Source organism: Rhinatrema bivittatum, chromosome 4, assembly GCF_901001135.1.
Source record: "Rhinatrema bivittatum chromosome 4, aRhiBiv1.1, whole genome shotgun sequence".
Taxonomy (NCBI): domain Eukaryota; kingdom Metazoa; phylum Chordata; class Amphibia; order Gymnophiona; family Rhinatrematidae; genus Rhinatrema; species Rhinatrema bivittatum.
Window position 1 is genome coordinate 362,384,204 of NC_042618.1, and position 21,740 is coordinate 362,405,943.

General features: G+C 42.4%; 1 long non-coding RNA gene across 7 annotated transcripts in view; it reads right to left on the reverse strand.

Annotated features, from left to right (window-relative positions):
* Positions 1–4,740: 4,740 nt before the first annotated feature.
* LOC115091008 overlaps positions 4,741–21,740 on the reverse strand; it is a 67,065-nt gene continuing 50,065 nt past the window's right edge. For 6 of the 7 annotated variants that reach the window (XR_003856573.1, XR_003856572.1, XR_003856571.1 and 3 more), the window contains 2 exons: positions 14,725–14,925; positions 6,950–8,318 (listed from right to left, as the gene is read on the reverse strand). This is a non-coding gene — a long non-coding RNA (uncharacterized LOC115091008). Of the gene's footprint in view, positions 5,256–6,949; positions 8,319–14,724; positions 14,926–21,740 lie in introns of those variants that run through there. The other variant, XR_003856574.1, reaches the window with a different exon arrangement.

Genomic DNA, 21,740 nt, shown 5'->3' on the forward strand with positions numbered 1-21,740 from the left:
TTTTACTGTATCAGCCCATTACTGAGCACAGGCCTCGGTGAAACATGAGGGCTGGAATATGAGGGACAGAGGACAATCTAAATCTATGGCCACTGAATAGGATAAATGGTAGCTATTTTGTTGAAAAAGTGGTAATCTTTGTCCTGAGAAAGAAACTTTGGAATATGATCTCCAGTCTTTACAGTTCTGTGCTCTAATTGAAAAAGATTTTGATCAGTGAAGGACTTTTTTTTAACGTTATAGATAAAACTATTTTAACCTTGTTTTCAGCAAGATAGGAGTAAATACTGATGCCCTCATCTCTTTGTCAAAACAATTTTTATGGGGGGGGAGAGAAGTGCCCCAGTTATCCAGATTCATCCCTTTTCCTTCTCCTGCTGACGGTCAGCCTGTTGCACTGCACCTCCTGATTAAACCTGCCCTAGCAGTGAGAGAGGGTGCAGTATCACTGTTCTGCAACACAATGAAAAAAAATGCAGAACAAATGCTGTAGACAGCAGATGGATATAAAAAAAAAAAAGAGATCAAGTACATATAGTGGAAAGAACAGAGAAGAGGAAAGGATTCATTAAGATAATTTCAAAATAAGGTCTGCAGTGTTGCTGTAGGCAGAAATGTAACCCTAAAATATTCTATTTTCTTCATTGGCAAAGTAAAACAATCCAGATGAGAAGCACAGAATTTGGATTCAAATGATTTATCCTCTTGATACCAGTTATTCAAGGGGGTTTATTTAAGCTCATATCTGAAAACTCAAAAGAACTGTACAGTTTTTTACAGTACAATAAGACAAAAGTACAAGGAGATAGCAACTGTACATACATCTAAAAACTATTGAGGTGCCGAGATTTTGCAAGAATGAAGCTCATTATCATTCAAGTGCTAATTCAGAGGATCTCCTATAAACATAAAGGTAAGCATATGTGCTAAGGTCATTTAGTGTGCTCCTGTAAATGGAGTGCCGTATGCAAATGTGGGTTTAGTAGGCCCTTGGAAAATCGAGTGGCACATTCTCCTTCACATATTAGTTACCATGTTCAATGTTAGCATGTCCATAAAGTCAGTAGGCTAACAATTAACACTGGGGGAAATGCAATGCTCTTGGAACCTCCCACCAACCCTCATCAAGCTTGGATCCTTGCCCCTCTCTTTGCACCAGCCAACTACTAGATCAAGAGTCCTCCAAGCCCAACCTCCCTTCACCCCCTGACAGATGTAAGGGTCTGCATGCACCAATTTTTCCCATCTCCCCAACTGAAGTAAGGAGACAGCATGCCCCAATTTCCCCCACCGCCCAGTCCTCCCTCCTGCCCCTTGCCAGATGCCCTCTCCACCTATCCCATATTAATTCCTGGACAAAAAGATGGAGGCAAGAGAGAAAGAACATCATTGCTTCCTGCCCCACTGATGACAAATTTCAAAATGGTGAGAGGTGAGCTCTTGCACTACTTTTCTTTGCACAAAAATATACTAATATCTTAACAATCTATCATATTTTGCAAATAATCAATCTGTTATTAAGCTCATTGAACTTCTGTCTGCTAATGTGTCACTCTCCTACAGAGGTGAGATTTGCAGACAAAAAGCACCAAATAGGTTAATCAGACTGACTACATTTCTTCCACATCCTTGTGCAGAAAAAAAAAAAACAAAACAACCTCCAGTGCCTTAAATTTAAGCCAAGTTGGATGTGTGTAGGAAAGCTGGACACACTATGCAATAGATGTTAGGACAGGATGCATTTGTAGAAGTACTATGAGACAATGAGAAATCGCTGTCATGAAGGCAAGAATTTTGCAGCTGTGTAAGACACATGAGAGGGAATCTAGCTTTGCTTATGATAAGGGATGGGACAATGTCTCAAGAAGTCTTTACTTTGCTTCAGTTTTTAGCCCACCAGTTCAAAAAAATATTGCTCTAGGCAGAAAACAGTAGTTAAAATACTTACACAATAAATACAAAATATAAAGTACAACACAAACTAAAATCAATATAACAAATAATTAATACAAGAAAGCAATCACTTACAAAAATAAAACATGACAAAAAGATTATTTTAAAAAATTGATATTTTCAGAATAGTCTCTTACCTGACAAAAATCACTTAGCAAACTTTAGAGGATCATTTACTAAGCTGCAATATTTTATCATGGGAGGAGCCAAATATCACCGGGGTGTGTTTCCATAATATTTTTCCCCTCTTTGACAAAATATCACAGCAGCTTGAGGACGAGACAACTGAAGGGGGATATGATAGAGGTCTATAAAATCATGAAAGGATTTGAACGGGTAAATGTGAATCAGTTGTTTATTCTTTCAGATAGTTCAAGGACTAAGGAGTTCTCCATGAAGTTAGCAAGTAGCACATTTAAAACAAATTGGAGAAAATTCTTTTTAATTCAATGCACAATTAAGCTCTGGAATTCATTGCCAGAGGATGTGGTTAAGGTAGTCAGTGTATATGGGTTTAAAAAAGGTTTGGATAAGTTCCTGGGGGAGAAGTCCATAAACTGCTATAAATCAAGTTGACTTAAGGAATAGCTATTGCTTATTACCGGCATCAGTAGCATGGGATCTGTTTAATGTTTGGGTACTTGCCAGGTACTTGTAACCTAGATTGGCCACTGTTGGAGACGAGATGCTGGGCTTGATGGACCCTTGATCTGACCCAGTAAGGCAACTTCTTGTGTTCTTATGTTCAGTCTCACCATGTGATTTTTTTATCTTTGGAGAAATGTGTGACAAAAATTGCAAGGCAAAAAGGAGGAGCCTATATGTATAATGGCAGCCCATTTTGGCTGGGGCTTTCATCATGTTAAGCGGCCCATAGCCTGAAATTCAGCACCCCTAAAATACACAAATATCCCCCAGAGTCTGGTAGTCACTTACCCATCCACCACAAGTTCACCTCAACAACTGACTCCAAGATGAGATTTGGCAATGTTCTCTCAAACTAGCTTGTTGTTGCCCAGGTAGAGTGTCCATCAAGCTAGGTTGAGAGAACATTGCCCAAATCTCATCTTGGAGTGAGTTTCCGTACTCCAAAGGCCATCAAATCTTCACAAGAGACCACTGTTCTGTTCGTACGTCTCACGTGGAATGTGAAAGTGGCCCCAACCCCCTACATTCTTACCTAATCCCCACCTCGAGTTACTAGGTGGGCCTCTCATAGGGATACAAATACCTGTCTAGGGCATAGACATTATAGCAAGGTGCTCTCTCTCTCTCTCTCTCTCTCTCTCTCTCTCTCTCTCTCTCTCTCTCTCTCTCTCTCTCTCTCTCTCTCTCTCTCTCTCTCTCTCTCTCTCTCTCTCATAGGCTGTCAGGAAATATCATGCACTGCGATATACCTTTACTGCCCTCTAGCACAGTATGTAACGCAAATGAAAGGGTTGTAGCTATTAGCCGCGATAGGAGCTGCACCCTGAATTACAAATTTGCAATCGCATTAACGGCTGTTAGCACGATTTGCGAATTTATCACGCGCGGTAACTCCCTTTGAAAATGAGGTATAGCAAAGGAATTTGCATCTGATTAACTTTTCCAGAAGTGGATAAAATTTCCTTGATTGAAATGTTTAAGAAATATTTTTTTTCAGTTTTTTAAAATACCATCTAATGCTTTATCCCCTATATTTAAAGCATTTTACCTACCACCAGCTAAACATATTGCTAAACTTATCAGATGATAAGTTGAAACTTTCACCTATATCAGATACTTTTGACTTGTCTGCTTTTTAGGAGTCTTCTGGGGCTCTCTCTGTGCCTGCAAGTTTGGCTGTCAACTTCATGTCGGTACCTGATAGATCTAGAGTACTAAGACTTTTATTTAGAAATAAAGACTTGCTGTTTGAAAATATGAAAATACACATTGTTTTCGGATGTGGCTAAAGCCACACAAAAGAAAAGATATCAGTTTCTTAATATGAAACCTAGAATTTTGCAGATTAGAGCGGTTTTCCTTAAAATTTCTTTCAAGTGTATTATTAATTACCAGAATGTGAAGCATGCATTCTTTAACTCAACTCAATTAACAATTGTTTTGCATGATAAGGTCCCAGCTTCTCCCACCCTAATACCTTCCGCAGTGGAATTCATAATTCCCTGTTGTGAATTGTTTCTTTAGACTCCTTTGACAGGTAGTAACACTATGTTGTCAGGTCTTTGTTCTTTTTTTTTTCTTGATAACTTTTTTCTCTTAGACCTGTCATTAGGTCTTTGGATGTGTGGTTATCCACCTTGTACTAGGGACTAGATTGAATGACCAAGATTTATAATTTCTGTCATTTGGATTTTTGATTTGTTTGGTATGTTTTATTATTTATTTATTTATTTATTTAAAGATTTTATATACTGACATTAGTGGGGAAACATCATACCGGTTTACATAAGAACTAAAAGCAGATGGAAATTACAAAAAATAGGTAATGGGATGGGAGAAGGAACAGAAAAAAAAAAAAGAGGCCGAGGAGGGCCGAAGAGAATGTTCTGTATTCCATCCTTTTTCCTTACAAATGATTTCTTGGTGGTTATAATTTTTGCAAATATAAAGAGTTTAAAAAGAAACTGGATATAAACCAGTTATTTATTTTTTTATTTGTTTATATTTGTTTAAATATTTTATATACTGCAGTCTACAATAGCACACAAAGCAGTTCACAAAATACATACATAATAATTAAAACTATAAAAATACCAAGTACACTTATTCTGTGAATACAAGGCAATAACTGCCTATAGATAATAAATTCCTATGTGTGACTTCCTGACAAATTGAGCATAACTAACAAGTATATTGATAGCTAGTTATTTGAATTGTTATTGTCAGGGAAGTTTAAATAACTATTTAGGCATTATCATATCTAAGTTAATTTGCTCTTTACCTGTAAACTACTGAAGGCCTGTTTAAATAAATAAGTCTTAAGGTCCCTTTTACATACCTTCACATTAGTGATGTTTTGTAATGTGTCTGGCAGCAAGTTCTACAATTTTGGGCCAGCCACTGAGAATGCTTGGTTCCTTGTTATATCCAATCTAGCCATCTTTGGTGTTCGAACATCCAACAAGTTCTTGTTTGCAGAGCGGAACTGTCACAGTAGTTTATAGTCAAGTTTGAGGTCATTATTTAACAAATTGAAAATTACCATTTAAATTTTATACTGCATTCCAAATGATATTGGCAGCCAATGCAAAACTGAAAGCAGAGGAGTGATATCTTCCCTCATTTGAGTGTTGGGCAGCAGACTTCTGAATTAGCTGAAAAAGTCATAACACATTAGCAGAAATTGCCAAGTAAATTGAATTACAATAATCAATTTTTGTTAGAATTAGGAACTGGAGAGCAATTCGAGCAATGATTTGATGTTTTTAACAGCTGTATTTTATAGAATAAAGACTTTACTACTGATGAGATACAATGTTGTACAGCTAGAGATGAGTCTGTTTACGTCCAAGTTTCCGGCTTTGTGCACTATAAGCATAGTAGAATCTTCAAAATTTACGGCTGCTGGAACAGTGTTTGATGGATTTGTGATGCATGATAGTAACATTATTTCAGTCTTGGAGATATATAATTTTAATCTATTATGTACTAACCATTTTTCTACAGAATTGAGACATATAAGATACCAGAGAGAGTGTATTGGACCAGGAAACATTATATGGTAGCTAATAAAATGTTGAGAGGTCTTCATTCAGAGTTAGAGCCAAACATGTATACCCTAGAGGAAATGTGGGATAAGCAAGATACATTTTAATAGCTTCGGGGCTTTTTTCAGTACTTGCAAGCACTGAGTTCTGGCACCTTTTTCCTCTACCTGCTTGATTTGCCCTATGGTCCCTCAAAAAAAATATGCATCCTGCATGGAGTACTGGCGCCTTTTATTCCAGAGGGCACTGAATACTTCCAAGGATTCTATGCAGAGGAGGCTGGCCTCTTTCAATAGAAAGAAGGCTCTGGACTAAGGAGTTATGTGATGAGGATGAAGTGGGTAATCTAAGGAGCATGCAGACTATAAACCTTTTAAAATAAATACAAAAAAATAATAAAATATTTCTTTCAGAGATGGCTTTGGATGCATAGAACAGCCTCCCTGTGGAGACGAGGACAATATCTGAATTCAAAAAAGCATGGGATAAACCCAAATAGGTATATTTTAAATGCATTGCTCATACAAAAATGGCCTCATACAAGCATATGTGGGCTGCATGCAAGCAATGCAAATTTTAAAAGAAGCTGGGAAGTATTTGCGTAAAGAATAAGGAGACAAAAATGGGTGGGGCCAAGACTTTCACACATAAGCCCTGAATTTGACCATGGCAATAAATTTAATACTGGTCCTGATGGCTTTGGGCCAGAGGAATCCTGAATGAGAGCGAGAGCAAATCTGACACTCTATATATCTCCCACTACAAGAGGGGCACTTTCAACTCTGGGTGAGGTTTGTTTTTTTTTGGGGGGGGAGGGCTGTGTTACATTAGATTGCCTAGGGTGCAAGAGTCTGTAGACTCTTGTAACACAATGCCCCCCCCCCCCAAAAAAAAAAAGAAACTCACCCTGAATTGAAAGTGCCCCGCTTACAGTGGGAGATATATAGAATGTTGATTGTCTCTCTCTCTCCCTCTCTCTTTCTCTTTTACATGAAATGTGTATATTTGCACACATCATATAAAATTGAGTGTGTTTTAAAATACACTTGAAAGGATCTCTGAGGGAGTGGTAGGGATTTTACAGATGAATAATTGGTGTGGATGGACTAGAGAGGCCATATGGTCTTTTTCTGTGGTCATAGTTCTCTCTTTCTAATGTCATTCAAGACAAATTAGACGTGTTATCAATCACTGTAACATAGTACTGGAGACATGCAGAAAAACTGCAGTGAACAGAAAGAAGCAAAACAAGGATTTTCAATTTTATTAAAAAATCTGTGAAAAATATTTATGTTCGCTAATTTCTATTTTGCAATAAAATTGAAGTGGTAAGACAGCAATGTAAAATGCTACCCTAGCTTTCTTTACCTTAGCTAACATATATGGTGTAGCATTCTGAGATCAATGCTGACACCAGGCTGGACTTGGTAAGAGGGAATCCTGCTGCTGGCTCAGTGTGGGTTATTTAGGGGGCATTCTAGAAAGGGGATTAGGGAGGGCAGAGCTGATGGGAAGCCCAGAGCTGTATGGTTATTTTTACAGATTGGGTGGGAGGCAGAAGGTAGGAGGCAGGCAGCCCTGACCTGACCTGACAGGCTCTTTTTCTGACAGCAGTAGGCAGATAAAACAAACGAGAAAAACAAAACATCAGGACAACACCACCAACAAAATGACAAAAACAATGGCAGAATGGCACAAAACAAATAATGTTTTCAATCTCATCGCTACTGTCATGCACCCCTTCCCTAGCTGCCACATGCTCTCTACCAAACCACACTGTGCTCCATCCCTCTGGCAGCGCTCTCTTCCATATACTTCACTGCTTTCCTTTTGCTCATGGCTGCAGTACAGCTCTCTCTTCTGCCCCTCACCCTGGCCACCCCACCTTTCTCTCCCCATCTATTGCAGGGTCCTCATGTACCAGGCAGTGCTTACAGTAACTGCTCATACTATTACTACGTGCACAGTATTACTACAAGTATGGAATTACGTCTTACTGTTTCTTACTATTTATTTATTTATTTATTTTTTATGTATCGGTGTTCGATTTTACACATCACATCGGTTTACATTCCTACAAAAAATGCAGGAAATCAAGCGTTTCCTTTGTCAATACATTGAACAATAATAAACATGGAAATTGTTAACAAGGGAGATAAAAACATGGGAAAGGTTAACATTAAGGGTTGCATGAAGGGGTACACAAAGGGGAGTGCCCCTTTGTTGCGCCCCCTTTGGCACACGACACACGGTGCGCGGCGCCTGCTGGCTTGGTGCCTTTCAACGGTCCAGCTTCGTTTGTGATGACGTCAGGGGAGGGGGCGGGTCTCTCAATCATAGCTTTCCCCACAGCATTCTCCTCTCAGCTTCAAAGGTAGGTTTTTTTCAAATTTTTTTGTCTTTTTTTTACCTTATTTATTTATTTATTTATTTATTTAAAAGTTTTGTATACCGACGTTTGTTTAGCAAACATCGGATGTTACAAGGTGTTCAGCACTGGTGGGTAGCCCTCCCCTTCATTAGCACCTGCTGGCTTGGTGCCTTCCAATCGTCCAGCTCCATTTGTGATGAAAGTTCCTCATGGCATCACACAGGCTGCAGGTTATGGGATGGGAAGTGCAGGAGACTGCATCTCGGGGATGGAGGGTTAGGAATGTGACCCCACTGGAGCTAGGGATAGGGGTGAAGGAGGGAAATGCGAGGTAAGGAAGAGTGAGAAAGGGACAGGGAATGATGGAATGGGGAGGATGGAATGTTCAGGAGAGGGGTGGAAGGAGGGAAGAGGGTGAGTGGGACAGATGGAGGAAGAAATGAATAAAAAGTAAGGACAAAAAGAAAAGAAACAAAACTGAGTTTATTTTTCAGTTGTTTTTCATTTCAAAAAAGCAAAAAAAACCAAAAAACTAACAGATGTAAAATTTCCCTCCACATACCCGCCTTCCCCTCAGCCTCTCCATCCCCACCCCCATCCAAGCCTGTTCTTTCCAAAGACGTCTGAGGCAGAAAGGGGTAGAAGCAATCCCCAGTCACTCCTGCCTGCTGGTTTGAAAATGCTGCTGGCCAGCCCTGAGGCTGTATGGCTGTAAAACAAAATGATGCCAGCCTCAGGGGTTGACCAGTAGCATTTTCAAACCCAGAGCCAGTGGGGCAGGTGTAACTGGGTATTGTTCCTGTTCCATTCTACATCAGAAACCACCATGGAAGAGGTAAACATGGTCCGGGAGGGTTGGCAAAGCCATTTCTTTTTGTTTGTTCTTTCAGGGGATTTTAATGCTTAATTTAGTGAGGCAAGTAAACAAACCAAAAGAAACATTCAATAAACCAAAACCCAAATGAATAAAAGCCAAAACACCCTATGAAACTAAAAAAACAAAATGAACTTATTATTTTCCATGCACAACTCTAGAGGGTAACCAGTCCTAGGAGAAGAGAGGAGAGCCAAACTGAGAGGCAGCAGAAATGATAGATCTCAAGGAAGAATCTGTAAGGGTAAAGGAAGAGCCCATTTGTACTGGAATAGTCAGGAAGGCCAAAGGGACACTTGGAAAATTCATTACGGATTGTTTTTGTCTACTTTTGCTGGATCATATCCTTCAGTTGACTGTCCCTAGTGCCTCTTTTTGGACAGGAGTGGCGGCTGTCAGCGGGTTTGACAGCCGACGCTCAATTTTGCCGGCGTCGGTTCTCGAGCCCGCTGACAGCCATGGGTTCGGAAACTGGACCCCGGCAAAATTGAGTGTCCAGTTTTCAACCCGAGAGCCACGGGCTGATTTTTAATTTTTTAATTTTTTTTAACTTTTTTTAACTTTTGGACCTCTGACTTAATATCGCCCTGATATTAAGTCAGGGGTGCACAGAAAAGCAGTTTTCTGTGCACTTCCCTGGCGCCGGCAGAAGTTAACGCCTACCTTTGGGTAGGTGCTAATTTATTAAAGTAAAATGTGCGGCTTGGCTGCACATTTTACTTACTGTATCGCGCGGGGAATGACTAATAGGGCCATCAACATGCATTTGCATGTTGCAGGCGCTATTAGTTTCGGGGGGGGGGGGGGTTGGACATGCGTTTTCGACGCGCTATTACCCCTTACTGAATAAGGGGTAAAGCTAGCGTGTCGAAAACGCGCGTCCATATGCCAGAGCGCACTGTACTGTATCGGCCTGTTTGATGGATCAGCATCCATTGATTAAACTTTGCTAACAACATGGCAGGCAAATTAGTAGCTAATTCAGAACTTAATCAAGTAGCAAAAATATTAATTTGGAGCAGTATGTTTACAGCATTTGGGCTGATACCATGTAGTTTCAAAATCATATTAGCATCTTTGAGTTCTGGGTTGGGCATTGAAAGCTTAACAGGCTTTAGACTTTTATTTGCTCCTGATATATAAATAGTATTGTCGGAGCTCTTCTAGAATGGTATTCTAGAGGACAGGTGCTACTCCCAAGAAGGATGTGTTGCTGATGTTTGCTCTTTTGATTTCCTTGCCACAGAACTGACATTAAAGATCCGAGTGAGGATCTTAGTGGTCTGGAAGATATGTATAAGGATAATCTTTTACTCACGTTAGCAGACCTGTCTCCGCTTGAAGGCCTGAACATCAGTGTCAGAGTTTTGAATTTCATTCTGTATGGTACTGTTAACCAGTGTAGCATGGGTGTGACGTGGTTGCATGGTTTGCATCTTGCTATCAGTCATGCAGTTGAGTTTTGCATTATCTGGAGTTTGTGGAGGGCCTTATCAGTTAGACCCTTACAAAGTGTGCTGCAGGTGTCCAGCTGTGTGGTTACCATAGAATGAACCATTGTGAGGTTTTTTATAAGTTTTTTGTAATTGAAAGTGCCAGCTCTATACTATTGCCTTGAATTGTGGTGGTATGGTAAGTTCCAAGACCAGTAGGACCAGGGTCATTAATGGGAGCTGATAGGTTCCGAAAGGGATTTTCAGGTGAGGAACTTCTCTATGTATGTTTTGTATCCAAAGAATATCCATATTGTTGGGATTCAGGTAGAGTTTGCTGTTTTTTTGTCCATTCTTGAATGGCTGTAAGGCACTTGGTTAGCTTAATTATACTTGTTTGTGGATCCAGGTCCATTGATAACATGAAGTGGACGTCATCCTCATAGAAGTAGGCTTTTGTGTCAAAGGATGTTGAAATTTTCTCTCTTCTAAATAACGCACAATACTGATATAGCAAGGGCTGAAAGGTTTAGCAAAGCCAAAGTCTGTTCAGCCATTCTGTCATTAATCTGCTTCTGTAAGTCTGTTAGAATATAAACTCTGGTTTGTGGCTTTTGTAAACATCTCAATTCTATTTTTCCCTTGTGTGCTTTAACTGAGAATGCTTGTTTACAGAACTATAGTGCATTAATCCCAGTACATACAATAACTATCTGACATCTCTGGGTGGTTAATTCTGTAATTATAAAGTACAAAAACTTGCTGTTTTATAATTCAGTGCAAAGGCAAGATGGCCTGCTTTTAGCTCTGCTCATTGTTTTCTAGAGAGCAACTGAAGGATGAGGCTAACTTATTTAGCACCATTTTTCATTGCTTAAATGTTTACAAATCACCTGTGGTATGAAGATCATGCTCTGTACTTTGCTGCCACTTGTGTATTGGGCTCCCACTGTTGAATCAGTAGGGATTTATGAAAAATACTGACATTCTGTCTGCTAAAGGCATTTGTCTATATTGGTCCAAAAATGTTTTGCAGCAGTAAAATGTATTATGTATTTAAATTTAATGAATTGCCTACCCAAGGCTCAAGGTAATGAACAATCGAAAAAATGTATAAACTATAGAACCTAATTACAAAATCAAAATATTACTAAATTTATACAACAAATTTTAAAATACATTAACATACATCAAAATAATAAACAAGCAAATATGAAGACCTGATGCATTGCACTAATTATGTAAAAACTTAAAACCATGGTACAACTTCTTCAGCACTAAAAGTTTGAATGCTTGAGCAAAGAAATATTATTAAAACATATTATTTAAATTATTATTAAATTATTTTTGTTTACAATTTCTCATTCTGCTGTAGTGTATCAATAGCTATGTTCCGCAGTCCTAATTTGCTTCCAGAACCCTGGGTACCTTCTAAGCTGTGGTGAGATCAACCAGAGAGCAGGTCACAAACTCTGCTGTCCCTTGGCAACCAGACACATGAAGGGGGCAATTTTCATTTCCTCCCAGGGCTTGTAAGCCTGTGGGTACTTAAACCATAGGCCTGCAAGTTCATTTTCATAGGGGAACTTGCCATGGAGCTTCCTTTTGAAAAATTCCGCTTGCAAAGTTTATGGGTACAAAAGTACCCATGGACTTTGCACTTGCTATTTGTGCAGGTCAGGTCCACAGGAAAAAGTGTACACGGAGATCTGAAAATCAGATCTCTATGCATTCTTTTACACCCCTGACCTCTCCTCCCTCCCTTCCTCCTCCCCCCCCCCCCCCACAGACACACAGACACAAAATGCCCCCTTTCCCTCACAGATAAAAGTACACTATGAAAGTGGGGTAGATTTTCAAAGGGGTACGCGCGTAAGATATGCGTGTACCCCCCGAAAACCTACCCCAAACCCCCCCCCTGCGAGCACCGAGCCTATTTTGCATAGGCTCGGCGGCGCGCAGAAGCCCCGGGATGCGCGTAAGTCCCGGGGCTTGCAAAAAGGGGCAGTCGAGGGCGTGGCCAGGGGGTGTGGTTTGGGATTGGGGGCATGTCCGGGGGGCTTGTGGGCGGTCCGGGGCCGTGGCCGAGTGCCCCGACACAGCAGCCTGTGTCGGGGCCTGCCGCACCGGCGCGCGAAAGTTACTACTGCCCGGAGGCAGTAGTAACTTTTCCGATAAAGGTAGGGGGGGGTTCTAGATAGGGCCGGGGGGTGGGTTAGACAGGGGAAGGGAACGGGCAGCGCTCGCAGGGCTCGGCGCACGCAATTGCACAAATGTGCACCCCCTTGCACGCGCTGACCCTGGATTTTATAAGATACACGCGGCTACGCGTGTATCTTATAAAATCCAGCGTACTTTTGTTCGCGCCTGGTGCGCAAACAAAAGTACGCGCACGCGTAAATTTATAAAATCCAACCCAGTATGCGTACTTTTACCTGCATAGAGACTGCACATGTATTCACCTCTGTAATATGTTTTGAAAAATGCCCTCAAAACAAATCTCAGATTCATAAAAAAAGACATCAGAAAATCACTAGACTCTCTTAGACTTCCCAAGGTCTAATTTAATTCTCTCTTCCTGAAATGTAACCCCATTACTGTCCAGCTTTTTCTCAGTGCAGATGAACTAATCACCATCATCTTTGTAGACATTCCTCCACCCCGCCCCCCCCCCCCCCACACTCTTTTATCATATGAACTTGTCATAAATTCAAGAAAATGTTTTTTATTTAAGTAAAATATCATTAGTCCACCTTGTTATCTGTCACCAAAATGCATTGTCAATAAAGATCTATTTCTAGTTTTTTATTTACATATTATCCTGCCTTTTCAAATCCAAGGAACTGCCCTAAACAGCTTACAATACATCAAAACTACAAATCAAACAACACAATATAAGCAAAAATATTCAGTGACAATAAAATTAGTTCTTAGTCATCACTATGTTCTTCCAGAAAGTCTATAAAAAGAAACTAAGGGACTCCATGTACTAAGCACATCCCCATAAACACAAAATGGAAGAAAAACTTTACTACACAGGTCCCTAAACTTGTCTAATGGGTAGTCCTTTTCTATATGCTTGTGTGTGTGTTTTCTCTCTTCTCCGAGGACAACTAATCTCTTCTCTGTGATTCAGATATTGATTAAAAGTACAAACAAAAGATGGCACAGTTCTTTGCAACTACCAATGTAATATCAAGATATTTCTTGTAGGCTTTGCTAATTTATTCATTCCAATATAGGAAGCATAATTGTAATACATACTAACATAGTAAATGACAACAGATTGATCCTTTCAATCTGCTCATTTGTCTTCCTGAGTATTTCTATGTGCAATAAATGACTTGCTTTGTAAGGAATGATCAGGTTAGAAAGGTACAACGGAGTTTCCCAGCACAGGGCATTCTATTTTAAATTGCTTTCTAAGTGATATTGGAAGCCAAGGTAGATTATATAATAAATGGGTTATGGGATCATAGTTCTTTTTTCCAAAAATTAGTTTGGCTGCAGTATTGTGTGTCATTTGTAATCTCCTCACTTGAACAGATGTCAAACCATGAAAAAGGGCATTAAAGTAATCCAGTCATGATAAAATGAGATGAGTTAAGGACTTAATATATGATGAGTCAAGAAAAGGCTTAAGACAACAAATGAAATACAAAATGAAGTAAGAACTCCATAATAAATGTGAAATGTGATTTAAAAAAGAAAGAGACGAGTCAATCTGAATGCCCAAAGTAGTGATGACATTTTTAACTTGGATAGAACTACCAGACATAATGAGGAATGGAAACTGTCTTAAATTTTGTCTTCTCTAGAGAACCACATAGCTTCAGATTTATCTAGATTGGCTTTAAGTTTGGAAAAAATTAGCCAATTGGCCAAGTCACTCAGTTTTTGAATTTGGTAAGAGAAATAGTGGACTCATGATCACAGCTGGTTAAAATCTGAATGTCATTAGCACAGAAATACTCAGAGAAAGCCAGACTTTGAATCAAGGTGGCCAAAGATGCTAGAAAACGTTTGAACAGAATAAGAGAAAGTATAGAACCCTGAGATATACCATAGCTAGTAAAACTGGCAATAGAGGATGATGAGTTCCAAGTTACAGAATATGATCTGGAAATCAAGAAAGATTTAAACTAATTAAGAGATTGTCTTCAAATACCAATGTTGTGAAGGCAGTCAAGCCATAACTGTTGATCAACAATATCAAATGTGGAGCTCATGTCTAGACAAACCAGTAAAACTATTTTTCCCTTATCCAAATGTAGGATAATCTCATTATTTAAAGCTGTGAGGGCTGTTTCAGAACTGTGGCCTTTCCTGTAACGCAATTGTTTAAGATGCAACACAGAAGTAGCGTACAAAAAAATTAGATAATTGAGAGTGCATTACCTTCTCAATGATCTTGGACAATGTAGGCAGTTTAGAGATCAGTCAATAATTCTCAGGAAGATCTGGATCCAGGTGCTGTTTCTTAAGGATAGACCTAACTATCACGGTTTTCAATTCTTGAGGTAAGACTCCAAGCTCCAGACTAGAATTTACAATATCAGCTAAGAAAGGAAGTAGATCCAGATCGTGCTTCCTGACGAACTTAAAAGAAAGAAGAAGATTTCATTTTTTTCAGAAAAATTTGCAGTCCTATAGCAGTGACTTTGTTAATAGTAGATATGTCACTTATCCAGCGAAATAGTTAGCCATATAGTCAGTACAATTGATGAAAGGTACAAGAGGAGATGGTTTGTACAATGCACTCTCTTCCCAGTTTGAAGCTAGGTAGAGAGTGCGTTGTACAAATCAACTCCTCTTGTAACTTTCTTCAATTGAAATGACAGAAAATCTTCAGAGATGTCAACTTTGCTGTTCATACTTCCTACTGTGTATGTAAAATCACCCAAACCTACCCCACCCACCAAACCCCACTCTGAGTTAAAAGTGCCCCCTTTTATAATGGTATAAATAGTAGAGTAACATATTGTTCTCTAAAGAGTCTCTCTCCCTCTCTCTCTCTCTCTCTCTCTTGTAATTTAGATCTCAAGTATATAGTCCACCATAATTGGAGAAGTCAGTTCCAGAACCCTGAGAAGTAATTTATATAATACAATAACCAAAGGAAAGACAATTGAAATGTAAGAACACAAATTGGTCATATAGATGAAATATTGCACAGAGAAGGTCTAGCCTTATCACTCAAAAGTATGAGACATTAAAATATTTGTAAGGAAACTTCAAAACAAATAACTGAAGAAATCCAGGTCTTAACAGCAAGAATTGTCTTTGCCTCTTCTGTATGACTTTAGACACATCTGGGAAGATTCTAATTGTCATCTTCAAGAGCTGCTCTTCCTGATGCTTTTAAAAATTCTTAATAGCCAATCTCTATCTGGGTCAAGAACCACTGATGCAATCAAAGTTACTGGAATAACCAGCTTCTCAATCAAACGTTTCCAGAAGGACTGTACGGTTCAAGCTTCATCAAATATTAAAGATAGTTCTTTCTGCACATCTTCAGTGTCTTTTTTCTTATGTAGCCGAACATAAAAGACTCCTAAAACTGGGGTTATTGACTGAACAAGAACTTTGAGAATTTCTACTAAAACGTTTCTCAGAATGACACAGATTGAATCTTAGGAAAAGTTTATAAACTTCAAATTGCGTTGTTTGATCAAGTTCTCCAAATTCTCTCCTTTCAAAAACAGGTAAAAATTATCCTTAATAAGAGCTTCTTGAACCCCCATAAGCTTCTCAGTCCAATTTTCCACAGCCTCCACCCACTTGCTAATTTCTTCCACTTGAGTTACTTGAAAATTAACCAAAGCCAGAGTGTTATCCATAGCTAAGGAAATGAGGGCAGTTGGAGACTTACCAAGCCCAAAGATCAAGTTCCAAATTTCTTCCAAGGTAAACTCATGAGGCCTCTCCAACTGAAAACCTTGCAAGAAATTCTGTGATGTGCTTAGACTGCCTACAATGTGTTGGTCCTCCCCAGCTTATCCCTTGCCAGAGGTTCTATCCAGAACACTGGAAGCCCCACCTATAAGCTCCTCCCCTGCAGTTCTCCCTGCAAATACCGACTTCCCAGTGATATCATCATCTAGCAGCAGGGACAGCAGAGCATGCAAAGGCAGACAGTCTTCCACGTGATCCATTGGAGGCTTCTGTGTCTCAGGCCTGAGCGACACCGGTCGGGGAGAGTTGAGGACATCACTTCTCCTGTCTCCTCCTCACCCCCCACCCCCTGAAATCTCCAATGACCTCTGCTCCCTGGAACTTGATGGAAAATGCACAACAAAGGAATCTATCAGTCCCACTAGCAAAGGAAGAACAGGGACAGCAGATTTTCCCTTTCCTCTTCACCACTGACAAAAAAAAAAAAGAGGCAAGAAATAAGAAAAATAAGAAACAGTGGGAAGTCAAAGAGCTCTTGATGCACACAGCTCCTGTTAGTGTCAGCTAGGATCCTTCCCTCTCTGGGTAGAATAACCTATAAATTCCCATACTTAAAACAACACCAGTTCCCTCCATGTCTTCTCTCTAACCTCTCAACCCTGATTCCAGCACTGTTCTATATATCTGTCCCAGCATGCTCATTTTGATGTTAGTGTTATAACCATGGCGGAAATTAAAAATGGTGCCAGCCTCAGTCTAGCAACACCATTTTAAATCATAGTACCACAGGCAGTGTTGTGAGTGAACTGTTTAGTGGACCCTTGGGCCGACCTTTGAGAGACTGGGGAGAGGTGTACTATAGTCTCTGGTGAGTGACAGGTCAGGAGGCGGATACCAGGCAGGAGATGGACGTGAGCTTCACCCTGGAAGCTGGTACTCCTCCGGGAGGAACCCGTAGGAGTCCAGCCACTGGGACTTAGGTGATTCACCCTGGAAGCCGGTACTCCCCCGGGAGGAGCCAGTAGGATCCCAGCCGCTGGGATTTAAGAGATCACGGAAGCTGGAGCTGGAGCGGGCAGGCAGGGATCAGGAGTCAGGCAGGAACTGAAGCAGGCTGGGACAGAAGCAAGTAGGAACTGAAGCAGGACTGGCTACTGGAACCAGACAGGAACTGAAGCAAGACTGGCTACTGGAACCAAACAGGAACTGAAGCAGGACTGGCTACTGGAACCAGACAGGAGCTGAAGCAGGACTGGCTACTGGAACCTGGAACCAAGCTGGAACTGAAGCAGAACAGGTTACTGCAAGCAAGCCAGACAAGAGCAAGACTTGGGCACGGAGCGAAACAAGTCTCAGGCAGGAACGGAGTCGCTAACGCAATAGCGCACTCCGGGGCACGGAGCAACAGAGGACCGCAAGGAACCCCGTTGCAAGGCCAAGTCCTGGGCTCCGCGGCGGCCTTACATAGGCCATGGCGTCTGACGTCATCGATAGGGCGGAGCTTCCAATGGCGGGAAACGACCTTCATAAGCGCGGGTTGAGCGTGCGCCTAGGGAGAAGGCATCCAGGCAGGGCTTCTCGGCGGCGTCCCCCCCGCGGGGATGCCGCGAAACAGGCCGCAGACCCTCGGAGACGAGCCGGGACCAAGGAGGTAAGGGTCCAGGCACGGCTGCCGCGACTGGGACCGCAACAGGCAGGATCAACCACAGACTGCTTCTGCCTATTGAAAAACATAAACATGGTAAGTGGGTTTGGGGGAGATGGTGGAATTGGGAGGAGAACTCAGGAGTTGGGGGTGGGGCTTGAGAGGGAGGTATACCTTTTTTAAATGAAAGGAAAAAAAAATGTTGATTTTTTTTTTTTTCATTTCATTTTAAAAAGGAATTGAAATGAAATGGACATTAAAATTTCCTGTTTCATTTCAAACAAATGCACATCCATAGTGAGTATCTTTCACATGGGTACAAATATCTCTAGGCCATCAGCAGTCATGCTGTTTTGGGAGAAAAATTAGAAACTTGAGATTTGTAATGAATGAATGGCTCAGTTGTGTCAAACCATTGACCTATCTTCCTGAGCAGGACATCACAGGGAAGTGCTGTGTCATAAACAGCAAGGCATTCCTACTGGTTTGGAACCAGATGCTCAGTAAAGGCCAAATTTTAATACTGGGAGGTATGCGGGTGGTCAGGCTGTGCGCGCGCCGAGCACATTTTCACAACAGCCAGGCCACACGCGTTTACGCGCGGAACTGCCGGGCTTTGTGAAAGGGGCGGGCCAGGGCGGGGTCTGGGCAGGGCAGGGGCACCGGGTCAGCAGCTATTAGGCCCTGTCCCAGCCAGTGAGCAGAACTTACTGCTGCTCCAAGAGGCTGGTAAGTTTGAAAAAAAAAAAAAGAGGTTAGTTAGGGTAGGTTTACGGGTCAGGGAGGAGAGGAGAAAAGGGAGGAAGGTAAGGTAGGGGGATAGGAAAGTTCCCTCCCAGTTTGCTCCTTAATTGGAGTGGACTGGGAGGGAACTGGTGCAGGCCTGATCGCATCGCCGCATGTTTTTAACTAACCCCCTCCCCCCTTGCACACACAAGACACGACCAGCTCGCACATATGTGTGTGCCAATATAAAAGGCAGGCGCATGTGCAAACGGGAATCGTATTTTATAACATGCGCGCAACGATGCATGAAAGAAGGAAAGGGAGTGAGTGAGAGGGAAGGGAGCAAGGGAAGGAGCAGGAACATTAGCAGTGAGAATGACTAAAAGACTGCTGAGGATGGGAAGGCAGTGAGGGGTGATTGTGAAACTGCCAGGACAGGGGCATTGAGGGTTGAATGTGAGATTCATCTTTCATGTGTGTGGGTGTGGGTGTGGGTGTGTGTGAGAGAGAGAGCATGGGGGCCTGTGTGTGTGTGGGGGGGGGGGGGGGGAACCTGAGAGCAAGAACCTGTGCGTTTGTGAGAGAGAACGTGTGAGGGAAAGCATGTGAGTAAGAGCGCGAGCGTGTGTGTGTGTGTGTGTGTGTGTGTGTGTGTGCATGTGAGTGTTTGTGAGAGAGAGAGAGCCTGTATGTACGAGAAGAGAGATATTAGGTCCCATATTAGGAGTTATATTCAAGGAAAGGACCTGGTGTCATAGTGGAAAATACTTTGAAATCCTCTGTTCAGTGTGTGGCAGTGGTCAAAAAAGGAAATAACATGTTAGGAATTATTAGGAAAGGAATGGAGCACAAAAGGACAAATGTCATAATACCCCTTTATCACTCCAAGGTGAGGCTGTACTAAGGAGGTAATTTTCAAAGAAGTTACACAAGTAAATGTAACATACTATCATAGCAATTTTCAACAGCCATTTACGAGCATAAAGTGCACTTACACATGTATGACCTATTAACAATTCAATGGCATTTAGTGTATCAATTTTCAAAAGCCCATTTACACGTGTGAAGTAGGGATGTGAATTGTTTTTTGATGATTTAAAACAATCGTCAGATATATTTTAAATCGTCAAAAATCATTAGAGCCACGATACAATAGCAATTCCCCCGATTTATCGTCAAAAAATCGTAAATCGGGGGAGGGGGAGGGCGTGAAAACCGGCACACCCAAAACAACCCTAAAACCCACCCCGACCCTTTAAAACAAATCCCCCACCCTCCCGAACCCCCCCAAAATGTTTTAAATTACCTGGGGTCCAGTGGGGGGGGTCCCGGCATGATCTCCCGCGATCTCCCGCTCTCGGGCCACGGCTGCGTTAATAGAAATGGCGCCGGTGGCCCTTTGCCCTTACCATATGTCAGGACAAAGGTAGCGCCGGCGCCATTTTGGTTCCTGTCACCCGACGTCACGAGTGCAGGAGATCGCTCCCGGACCCCCGCTGGACCCCCAAGGACTTTTGGCTAGCTTGGGGGAGCCTCCTGACCCCCACAAGACTTGCCAAAAGTCCAGCGGGGGTCCGGGAGCGACCTCCTGCACTCGCGCCATATTGCCAATATTCAAAATGGCGCCGGCGCTACTTTTGCCAGTGAGGCCTAGTGGCGCCAGCGCCATTTTGAATATTGCAATACGGCGCGAGTGCAGGAGGTCGCTCCCAGACCCCCGCTGGACTTTGGCAAGTCTTGTGGGGGTCAGGAGGCCCCCCAGCTGGCCAAAAGTCCCTGGGGGTCCAGCGGGGTCCGGGAGCGATCTCCTGCACTCGTGACGTCGGGTGACAGGAACCAAAATGGCGCCGGCGCTACCTTTGCCCTGTCATATGGTAAGGGCAAAGGGCCACCGGCGCCATTTCAATTAACGCAGCCGTGGTCCGAGAGCGGGAGATCGCGCTGGGACCCCCCCCCCCCACTGGACCCCAGGTAATTTAAAACATTTTGGGGGGGTTCGGGAGGGTGGGGGATTTGTTTTAAAGGGTCGGGGTGGGTTTCAGGGTTGTTTTGGTGTGCCGGTTTTCCCGCCCTCCCCCGATTTACGATTTAAAAAAAAAAAAACCATGACGATCAGATTTCCCTCCCCCCCAGCCAAAATCGATCGTTAAGACGATCGATCACACGATTCACATCCCTAGTGTGAAGTACATTTACACATGTAAAACCCAGTTTTAAGTGTGTAAAATCTTTTGAAAATGACCGTCGTAGAGTACTGTGTGCATTTCTGGCCACCGTATCTCAAAAAAGGTATAGTTTCATTGGAAAAGATGTAGAGAAGGGAGACTAAAATGATAAAACGGATGGAACAGCTTCCCTAAAAGGAAAGGCTAAAGACGTTTGGTCTGTTCAACTTGGAGATGTCAGAGAGGGGATTTGATAGAGGTCTATAAAATCATGAGTGGAATAGAATGGGTAGATGTAAACCGGTTATTAACTTTTAAAAAAAATATAGGGCCGGATTTTCAAAAGGTTAAGTGCGCCGGGCTTATTTTTAAAAGGCCTGGCGACGCATGTAAATCCCAGGGCTTTATAAAAGGGGCAGGGAGGAGGTGGGGTGGGGCAGTCCGGGGCAGGGGCGTGGCAAGAGGCCTCCACACAGCTGCTGGGCTGGGGATCGCGCAACTTACTTCAGCCCCAGGGCTGAAAAGTTTTAAAACAATAAAAAGAAATCAACAAAGGTAGGGAGGAAAGGGCAGGGGAGGTAGGGAAAGGGAAGGGAAGGTGGGGTGGGGGGGTAGGGAAGTTCCCTCCGAGGCCGCTCCAATTTTGGAGTGGCCTGGGAGGGAACGGGAGAAGGCAGCGCGACTCGGAGTGGGCTCAGCGCGCGCAAACTGCACAATTGTGCACCCCCTTGCGCACGCCGACCCCGGATTTTATAACATGCGTGCGTATCTTATAAAATCCGGGGTCGGCGCGCGCAAGGGGGTGCACATTTGTGCAACCTGCGCGCGCTGAGCCCAGCGGGTGCTGCCTGTTCCCTCCGATTTCGGAGCGGCCTCGGAGGGAACTTTCCTTCGCCCTCCCCCCCCACCTTCCTCTACCTAACCCACCCCCCTGGCCATATCTAAACCCCCCCCCCTTACCTTTGTTGCACGATTTACGCCTG